The following is a 10,814-nucleotide window of genomic DNA, read 5'->3' on the forward strand; positions in this document are numbered from 1 at the left end:
TATCCCTCAGAATCATTTCTAACACCTTGCAGACGACAGACGTGAGACTTATGGTCTGTAATTGCCGGGGATATCCCTATTTCCTTTCTTGAAGAGAGGAATTACATTTGCCTCATTCCAGTCCTCAGGTACAACTCCAGTGGAGAGTGAGGTTGAAAAGATCTTCGCAAGTGGCGAAGCAATTACATTTCTCATTTCCCAAAACAGTCGAGGACAAATCTGGACCGGGCCTGGCGACTTGTCAATCTTAGCTCACTGATATGATATCATTGCACAGTCCTCAATCCATTAAGCTTAAAGACTTTTAGAAATCTCAATGTGGACCCAGTTAGTGCTTTGATCTGAGGCTCAAACAGATTTTGCCATGTTCTCGGGAGATTATCAATTTCACTTGCTGTATTTCTAATTTGTTCTTTAACCTTCTCCTTCACCCAATCACTTTGCAGGCTGTTTGATGAAGAAATTGACCCTGAAACTCCTCCAAGGGCTGAGTTGTCAGTGTGGAGGAGACACAAGCAACAAAATGGAGAAATCTCTCAAACTGCCCATCTTCCTTGCGATGGGCTTTACTGAGGAGCCTTGGGTTGTCCCTGGGTTCTGGGGTCAGGAACTGTACCAGAGCAGCTACAAACACTTGGATGGTGAGATGTGGGAATGTGGAAACTGCACTGTAGACAGAATCATGTCCCGCCAAAAATTCCATCATGAATCCAGACAGGAAGTGGGAGGGTTGTTGGATATACTGGATCAAATCTCCATTCCTAAACACAATCTTCTTCTCAGAGGCTCCTGTGAAGGCCATCTCACCAAGCTTCAGTCACACATCACGGGGATCTTCAATCTCTCGGCCATGGTTTTGCAGATGTTATAAATATAGTAGGAGTAGAGCTGGGTGATGGTCCTGGGAACTTGCTGTTGTTTCCTGTCTTTTTCTGTGAAAAATTGACCCAGTGACAGACCGAGGATCCAGCAGTACGAAGGGTTGTAGCACATGGTGTACAGGATCTCGTTCTCCTCCATGTGCCTGAAAACAGCTGCTGCCACCGTCTGTTCCTCAAAAAACCTGTTAAAATATTCCTTCCGCTCATCCCCAACAAATCCCAGGATTTCATCCCAGACACTGATCCCAGCCTTTTCCAACAAATGGGATGCAGTCGGACAGCTGGTCACTAACACTGAACATCCTGGGAGCAGCTTGTGCTGGATTAAACTGTACACAATGTCAGACACTTCACACCAGCTTTCAGGGTCTGTGCACATGAACTGAGGTTCTGTATTTCTCCGACTGTCAGAAAAATCGATGCTGTCTTTGAATTAATTCAAACCATCGAATGTAAACAGCAAACCCTCTGGGTTCTTCCAGAGCTCTCCCAAAACATTCCCAAATTAAGGATACTGATCCAGTATCAGGTTCCTCAGGTTTATACGACAGTTAATCGTGTTCAAATCCCAAAATTTAAAACTGAAAACAAATGTAAATTCTGGCTATATTTTCCCAGTTGCTCAGTCATAAACAACCTTTTGTACCATTATTGTCTTTCCAATCCCTGGGTCACAATCACTGTTACCATACTTGCATTGACCTAAGTAGGAAAGATGTATTGGGTAGGCTAGAGGTTATTAAGGTAGACAAATCCCCAGGACTGGATGAGATCTATCCCAGGTTGCTGAGGGAGGTGAGAGAGGAAATAACTGGGGCCCTGACATATATCTTTAGAGCATCCTTAAACAAAGGTGAAGTGCCGGACGACTGGAGACTTGCAAACGTTATTCCCCTTGTTCAAGAAGGGTAGTAGGGATATTCCATACCAGTGAGCCTGGCCTCAGTGGTGGGAAAGTTGCTGGAGAAGGTACTGAAGAATAAAATCTATTTATTTTTGGAAAAGAATGGGCTTATCAGTGATAAGCAACATGGTTTTGTGCGGGGGAGATTGTGCCTTCTTAACTTAATGGAGTTCTTTGAGGAAGTGACCAAGTTGGTAGATGAGGAAAGGGCTGTGGATGTTACATACATGGACTTTAGAAAGGAATTTGACAAGGTTCCCCATGGTAAACTCATGGAGAAAGTGAAGTCACATTGTGTGCAGAGTGTTCTAGCTAGGTGGATAAAGAACTGGTTGAGCAACGGGGACAGAGAGTAGTAGTTGAAGGGAATTTCTTGAAATGGAGAAAGGTGACCAGTGGTGTCGCACAGGGATCATTGCTGGAGCCACTGTTGTTTGTGATATACATAAATGATCTGGAAGAGGGCACTGTTGGTAGGATCAGCAAGTTTGCAGATGACACGAAGATTGGTGAGTAGCAGAAAGCATAGGGGACTGCCAAAGAATACAGGAGAATATAGATAGACTGGAGAGTTGGGCGGAGAAGTGGCAGATGGAGTTCAATCCAGACAATTCCGAGCTGATGTATTTTGGAAAGCCTACAGTGAACTATACTGTAAACAGAAGAGCCTTGGGAAAATTTGATAAGCTGAGAGATCTGGGAGTTCAGGTCCATTGTACCCTGAAGGTTGCTGCACAGGTGGATAGAGTGGTCAAGAAGGCATATAGTATGCTTGCCTTCATCAGAAGGGGTATTGAGTATAAGAGCTGCAAGGTCACATTAAAATTGTACAGGACTTTGGTTCGGCCGCATTTAGAATACTGTGTACAATTCTGGTCGCCACATTACCAAAAGGATTTGGACGCTTTGGAGAGGGTACATAGAAGGTTTACGAGGATGTTGCCTCATATGAAAGGGGCTAGCTATGAAGAGAGGTTGAGTAGGTTAGGATTGTTTTCATTAGAAATAAGGAGATTGAGGTCTACAAAATCATGAAGGTTATAGACAAGGTGGATAGAGATAAGATTTTTCCCAGGGTGAAGGATTCAGTAATGAGAAGTCATGCTTTTAAGGTGAGAGGTGAAAAGTTTAAGGGGAATACACTTGGCAAGTACTTTACACAGAGGGTAGTAGGTGCCTGGAATTTGTTGCCAGCAGAGGTAGTAGAGGCAGACATGGGGTAGATTCATTTAAGATGTGTCTCAACATGAGTAGGTGGGGAGAAGAGGGATACAGATGCTTAGGAATTGGGCAGTAGGTTGAGAGAGTGGATATGGATTGGCTCATGCTTGGAGGGCCAAAGGGCCTGTTTCTCAGCTGTAGATTTTCTTTGTTCTTTGTTCTTTGTAGTCCCAGGTATGTAATTTATCTGGGGGATAAAAACTGCTCTGGAACAACTGATGAGATTGTATTTTTTCCATGTCTCTCCAGAGATGTTTGTCTCTCTACACCTCATGATCTTGGCCTCTTACCAGCAGCTCATCTTCCATTAATGTCCGATCTCGTATGTTAGCGATCAGCAGTAACTCAGTGTATTAATCCACCAGCTCGAAACTGTTCATCTCCTCATTTACTGGGACAGTGTTCACTCAGATTTTTAGTTTGTACCTGGAGCATCACCTCGTGTTTCGACTGAACACCTTCAATCTGGAACAGAAAGAAAGTGGTTCACAATGTTAGCTGTACTGTCATTACAACAATTTCTCAATACCATTTCATGATGTAATATCTACTATTGAATAAATTGCTGTCGATTTTATTTACAGCTTCAATCAACCTATGTGCAGCAATCGAACCAGTTTTTGGAAAACCCTTGAAATTGGGCAATGGTCCAGAAATGTTTCAATCATCAACTGATTTTAATCTGTACTCAACATGAAGATTTCCCTCAGATCATTAATATAACCACCCATCCAGTACTCCAGGCATTTCATTGCAAATCAACACATGTTTCTGGGAATGCCCAGTAAAAACGGACAAGGAGTTATTTGGTCCCTCAAGCTGTTTTGTAAGGTCATGTCCTAGTCAAGTTAGGTTGTCAAGCTGTTACCAGAAGGATTAGTGCTTGGGCCCCTGCAGTTCACAATGATTTGGATGTGGGGGCCATTTATAATATTTTCAAATTTGCAAATGACAAAAACGCTTAGTGGGATTGCATTGAGTGGGGCACACACACACTCAGACCCTCTCTCATGCACTCACACATATACCCCCACACACGCCCTCTCACAGAATTAAACCCCTTTACACTCACACACATACACACACCCTCTCACAGACACTCAAAGTCCCACCCCGCCCCCCCCCCCCCCCCCCCACACACACACCCACCCACATATACACATATACATATAAATTTGTGGGGTGAATTTGTACTTGCAGAATTACATTTTACTTTGTTCAAATACTGCATGACTCCCTTGTGAGATTTTGTAAATCCATTTTTTAGATTAGAATCAGTCTGTCCATTGTGGCACAGACAGTCTCACACAGGGCAGCTCACACCTTCAATACACTACCTGGGTACAGATAGCCTTTACACGGAGCTAACACCTACAAACACCTTATCTGGGTTGACATGACACCAATTGTTAAAGTGCACTTGAGAATGTAACTTTTAAAAAAGGGTTTGTGATTTACATATGAAGGAACTGAAACCAACATGGTCATTCTAAAAGATGAGAGATTTAACAAACTATCCAGGTCTTTTTCAATATATAATTTCAGTTACATCACACTGTAAACTTTTGCTATAAATTCTGTATCTTAAAATGTTTTTCTCCACAATCATCTGATGAAAGAGCAGCGTTCCAAAAGCTAATGCTTCCAAATAAACCTGTTGGACTATAACCTGTTGTTCTGTGACTTTTAACTTTATACAGCCCAGTCCAACAACGGCATCTCCTAATCTTAAAAGAGATAGACAGAGTAGATGCAAGGCACAAGTCAGGAATGTGATGACATAATCTCCAATTTGCCTGAATGAGCAACACTTGAAAAGCTTGACATGGTGGGTGGAGAGAGTCAGCAGGAGAGTCAGTGACTCACTGACAGCCACAAGGTGTGTGGCTTCTTCAGCGCACTCAAAGCCATCTCCAGCCCGAGTACCCAAGGAGTGACCCCACTAAGAGCCAATCCCAGAGAGTCCCTCATCAAAGACCGAGAGGCAGTCAGCACTCACTGGAGAGAGCATTTTGAGGGCCACCTCCACCAATACACAGCCTTCAGCACAAGTATTCCTGACACCATTCTACAACACACTACACACACCATCTCAGCAACCCTCCAACTCACCCTGAGGGCAAAAACACCTCCAACAACAGAACAACAACAAGCACAGATGGAATCCCCAGTGAAGGACTAAAATATGGTGGAGAATCATTCTTGACATGAATCCACCTCACCATCCTTATCTGAAATGAAGACAGCATGCTAGTAGATTTCAGAGACACTTTTATTGTGACCAACTTCAAGAAAGAAGACAGGTCTGACCATACAGAGAGATTTCCCACTGTCTGTCATGGGTAAGGTCATCATGAGAATCCTCCTCCTCAGTAGTGTCCTCCAAGGGGCTGAAGAGCTCTTCCCGAGTCTCAATGTAGCTTCAGCATATCAAGAGGCTGAATGGCCAGGATTGTTAGTGTGTGATAAATCTAAGCAGAGTGCAGGGTACAGCAGCAACCTCTGTACATGGCCTTCTTCAATCTTCGAGATTTTGACTCTGTGGATCGTGAGGGATTATGGGATACCTTCCTCAAATGTGGATGCCCACAGAATTCTGTCACCATTCTCCGCCTGCTTCACAATGACCTCCAAGCTGTGTTCTTCACCAACACATTCACCACATGCATGAGCAGGATGTGACAGACAGAACTAAGGAATTCTGCAATCAACATATTAGATCTAAGCCCTGCAGTCCTGTCACTTCCCATCATGAATGATAGTGAACAAATGAATGACTCATTGCAGGAGAACGAGGATCCACATATATCTGCAATAATCAACACTGGGTGAGCCCAGTAAATCAATGCAAAGATAAGGCTAAACCCATTCACTATGCTGATGGGTAGACCATCTTGGCCTACACTAGTGGGTAAAGGCTGGGGCCTTGACAACATCCCAGCAATGGGACAGATGACATGTGCTCCAGAACATGCTGTACCCCTGGGCAAGCAGTTCCTGCTCAGCTACAGCACTGACATCTACCTGAGAGAGTGGAAATGTGCTCAAGTATGTGCTGTGCATAAATAACTGGACAATGCCAACCTGGCGAATTCCCACTCCATCAATATGATATCGATCATGAAAATGTGAACGAAACCTTCATCAACAGCACCTACATACCAACAATCTGCACAGTGACACCACTCAGCTCCTGACCTCACTCCAGCCTTCGTCCAAACATGGACAGAAAGAGCTGAATTCCAGAGGTGGGGTGAGTCTGACTGTACTTAACATCAAGGCTGTGTTTGCCCTGGTGTGGCTTCAAGGAGCCTGAGCAAAACTGGAGGCAATGAAAATCGGGGGAAATCTCCCCTGGGTGGAGTCATCCCTGGCAGAAGAGAAGAAAGTTGTGGTTCTTTGAGGTCAGTCGTCACAACTGCGGGACATCTCTGCAGGAGTTCCTCAAAGGAGTGTCTTAGGCCTGACCATCTTCAGTAATTTCATTAATGGACTTCCCTCCATCATCGGGTCAGGCATGGGGATATTAGCTAATGATTACACTGCATTTGCGACGACTCCGGTACTGAAGTACTCTTTATCCAAATACAGTGAGACCTGGGCAATATGCAGGCTTGGAATGAAAAGTGGAAAAAAGCATACATGGCACAGAAATGCTAGACAATGATAAACTCTAACAACAGTGAATCAAACAATTGTCCTTTGATATTGAATGGGGTTACTGTTACTGATTCCTTAATAATCACCATCATGAGATTACTATTGACCAGAAACTGAACAGGACTATCCACATAAATACAGTAGTGACAAGGCAGGGCAGAAGCTAGGAATACTGCAGGGAATAACTCACTGCCTGACTTCCATCTGTCCACCATCTGAAAGTCCAAGTCAGGAGTGTGGTGGAATATTCCCCATTTGCTGAGATGAGTGAGGCTGCAACAACACTCAAGAAGCTTGACACCATCTGGGATAAAACAGTTCACTTGATGGCCACCACAACCATCTTATTTCCACCACTGACTCTCAGTAGTAGCAATATGTACCAATTATTAGATTGCAGAAATTCTCCAAAGTTCCTCAAGCAAAATTGCAAATCCACAATCATTCGAAGGACATGAGAAGCAGATACATGGGATCACCATGCACTATAAATTCTATTCCAAGTCAATCATCATCCTGATTTGGAAATATATCCCAATTCTGTAAGTATCTCTGCTTCACAGTCCTGCATTAGAGACAAAAAAAAGTTGACATCTCCACCTGCTGATAGTCCAGTCCTGAAGAAGAGTTACACACGAAACATCAATTTCTCCACCTCTTGATGCTTGTTGTGTTCTTCCATCCTCCGTCCTGTCTATTTCACAGCTCTTCATAACGGTATTATAAGTCTATGTCCTACACATGGACACTGAGATTCATATCCCAGTTTAGTCACATGTGAGATAGATAAAAGCAACTTGATATGCCCTCGTATCTGGAATATTTGGAAACATAGTTACATTATTGCCATGAAAACAATTAGTTGTGGAATTTCAAGGGAAAGATAATTGGATATTTTCAAATTGCTTGGGTTAAATAATAATTTGATCCTGGGTGTGATAACCAGACTCTTCATTTGGGCACTATGTCTTCATTAGATTTCAGTCTTAAAATTGAACTAAAGAAATGGGTGGATTTGTTTACTGGACAATCAAGTGGCTATGATCAAAGGATTTATGATCTTCAATAATGACACTTTGCTGTTAATGATCAATACAAGATAGAAAACATCTGCAAAAAATTTCAAGTTTGAGTCACACACAATAATGTTAGTTGGGATCATGCTGGCCATCATTATAGATGCACAATTCTGTTTGGACACTGGGATTGTGGAGCTGACATGCACTGGATATTGTTGATGCGGGATTCAACGCAAGATGCCATGTAATCCATCATTTTTCTAATACCTTCAATAAGGATCTGCTGCAAAGAATTATGAAGCTTATGTGGCACACTAGATGTCATCAGCATGGACAAACTTATGAGACATGGTCATTTGCAGCTCATTTGTATAAATGGTGAAAATTGCACTGAGCCTTGTGCTAGACCATTGGCCAATCTGCCCCACGCACTTCATCCTTGTTCAAGGACCAGTCTAAATTGTCTGTTGTGAGGAAATGTTTGAATAACAGTCCAGATCCAGTTTGGGAGCTGTCTGGCGATATTTAGGAGCCAGTCACTCTTTACTGGAGGTGCCAGTGTGATCCAGCAAGACTATATTTAGATTCTGGCCTTTTCAATCATATTTTTGATGTAAATGGCAGTGCAAAGATCATGTATTTACTCATCTGAACATTACTGATGCTGAAAATGTGTTGCTGGAAAAGCGCAGCAGGTCAGGCAGCATCCAAGGAACAGGAGAATCGACGTTTCGGGCATAAGCCCTTCTTCAGGAATCCTGAAGAAGGGCTTATGCCCGAAACGTCGATTCTCCTGTTCCTTGGATGCTGCCTGACCTGCTGCGCTTTTCCAGCAACACATCTTCAGCTCTGATCTCCAGCATCTGCAGTCCTCACGTTCTCCTCATCTGAACATTAATCAACTGTTTACTGCGATTATTGAACTCAGCATTAATCAGCTGGTTACTACAGTTACTAAATTTAGCAATAATTGGATGTGCATTCTGATTATTGAAGTGAATAATCTTCAACTAAAAAAACATTTATTTTGATTTGATTTTAAGATTCAAAGAAATAAATTGGGGTTAACTCTTCATTGTATGAAACTTAAAATTGATTTGCAGTTTATTCCGCACAGACTAATCCAGCAACAATTGAAAATAGTCACACTCACAGAATCCCACTTTCCAGACAAAGTCCCAGACAACACTATGATCATTTCAGGGCAGGTCCTGTCCCACTGGCAGGACAGAGCCAGCAGAGGAAGCAACCCCATGGAATAGTTAAGGGTTGGGGGAGGGGGAGGTGTACCCTGGAAGTGCTCAGCATTGATGCCTGTCCCCATAAAGCCTCATGGCATTAGATTACGTACAGGCACGGAAACATTCTGCTGATTATCAACTACCACAGCCCATGAATTTCCCTGTTTGAACACAATTTGAAGGTGGAAAGGACAGACAATGGTCTCTGTGTGGGAGGCTTCAGTATCCTTCACTAAGACAGGCTCAGCAGCACCACCTGCTGACTGAGTTGGGACATTCCAAAGGCATTGTCACCAAACTGCCTGCCACACATTTTATAGATACTGCATCATGTGGTGTGGCACTATCTCTATGTGAAATGGAGTTCAGTGAGCTATCTGCAGCATCAGAATTATACCTTGCATTGATAATCTGACTGGAGGGTTTCAGCTATAGGGAGAAGTTGGATAGCCTGGGACATTTTTTACTCTGGGGCATCAGAGGCTGAAACATGAATTTATAGAGATTCATAAAATCATGAGGGGCATGGAGAGGGTAAATGGCCAAGGTCTTCCCCAGGGTAACAGAGTCCAAAACTAGAAGGCAGAGGTTTAAAGTGAGAGGGCAAAGATTTCAAAGCAACCTGAGGGGCAAATCCTTCATGCCGAGGGTGATGGATGTATGGATGGATGCATGAATAGGAAGGGTTTGGAGGGATATTGGTCAGTAGCAGGTGGGTGGAACTAGTTTAGTTTGGGGATTATGTTCAGCTTGGACTGTTTGCATCGAAGGGTTTCTTTCCATGCTGTATGACCCTGTGGCTCTATGGTGGAAGCTGGTACAATTACAACATTGAAAAGGCATCTGGGTGAGTATATGAGTAGGAAGTCTTCAGACTGGTTCCATGAAGAGTACAACAGGACATACAAACAGCAGCGCTGAAAACCAATATATGAGGTTCCAACCTGATGAAACTACACAACTACACAACAAGTAACGGACAGAGCTAAGTGATCACACAACCAATGAGACTCTGCTTTCTCCCCATTGATGCTGCCAGACCTGCTGGATTCCACCAGTAATTTTTGCATCACATCTAAGTTCTGCTGATCTATGTTCTGGCATATTTAGTCATAAAAAGATGGTGGACAATTAAACCACTGGGTGAGAAGGCTGCTCTCCAACAACTAAACCCTCAGTTGGGGGGAGTCCAGGATATCAGTGCAAAAGATAAAGCTGAAGCATTTGCATCAATCTTCAAGCAAAAATACCAAGACGTTGATCCATTTCAGCCTCCACCTGAGGTCCCCATGTTCACAAATCCCGGTCTGCAGCCAATTCAACTCATTCTCCCTGATGTTATGGAATTACAGGAGGCACTGGATACTTAAAAAGTTGTGGGTCCTGACAACTTAAATATCGAAAAACCTGCCGAGCCAAAGTGTTCTGATGGAGCAACAGCACTGGCATGGACCGAGAACGTGAAAAATTACCCAGGCACGTCTTACACAGAAAAATGAGGGCAGCTCTGATGTTGTTAATTAACATCTCATCTGTCCATTCTCTAACATGGAAATGGGAAGGAAGGTGTCATTAACAGGCTATCAATCAATACCTGGTCAGCAATTGCCTGCGTATTGATGGCCAGTTTAGGTGCCACTAGGGCCATTGATTACAGCCTTGGTTCAATGAAGTGGAACTCCAGAGGAGAAGGGAGAGGAATTCCCCTTAACATCAAGGCACCATTTGACCTTGTGTGACACCAGGAGGCCAAGGAAAAACAACAGTCAAGGAGAATCCAGAGAAAACTCTCTACTGGTTGTAGCAATAAGTAGCAAGAAGAAAGACTGTTGTTATTGTTCATGCCAGCAATTTCACCTTCAGGACACCTTTGCAAGAACTCCTCAGG

General features: G+C 43.3%; 1 pseudogene; it reads right to left on the bottom strand.

Moving 5' to 3' along the window:
* Positions 1–266: 266 nt before the first annotated feature.
* Positions 267–10,574, bottom strand: LOC148147687 (NACHT, LRR and PYD domains-containing protein 3-like; annotated as a pseudogene).
* Between the last annotated feature and the right edge of the window lie 240 nt (positions 10,575–10,814).

Source organism: Chiloscyllium plagiosum, unplaced genomic scaffold, assembly GCF_037043375.1.
Source record: "Chiloscyllium plagiosum isolate Xiang-an unplaced genomic scaffold, Cpla_swu_hap1 HiC_scaffold_15, whole genome shotgun sequence".
In the NCBI taxonomy this organism is placed as follows: Eukaryota; Metazoa; Chordata; class Chondrichthyes; order Orectolobiformes; family Hemiscylliidae; genus Chiloscyllium; species Chiloscyllium plagiosum.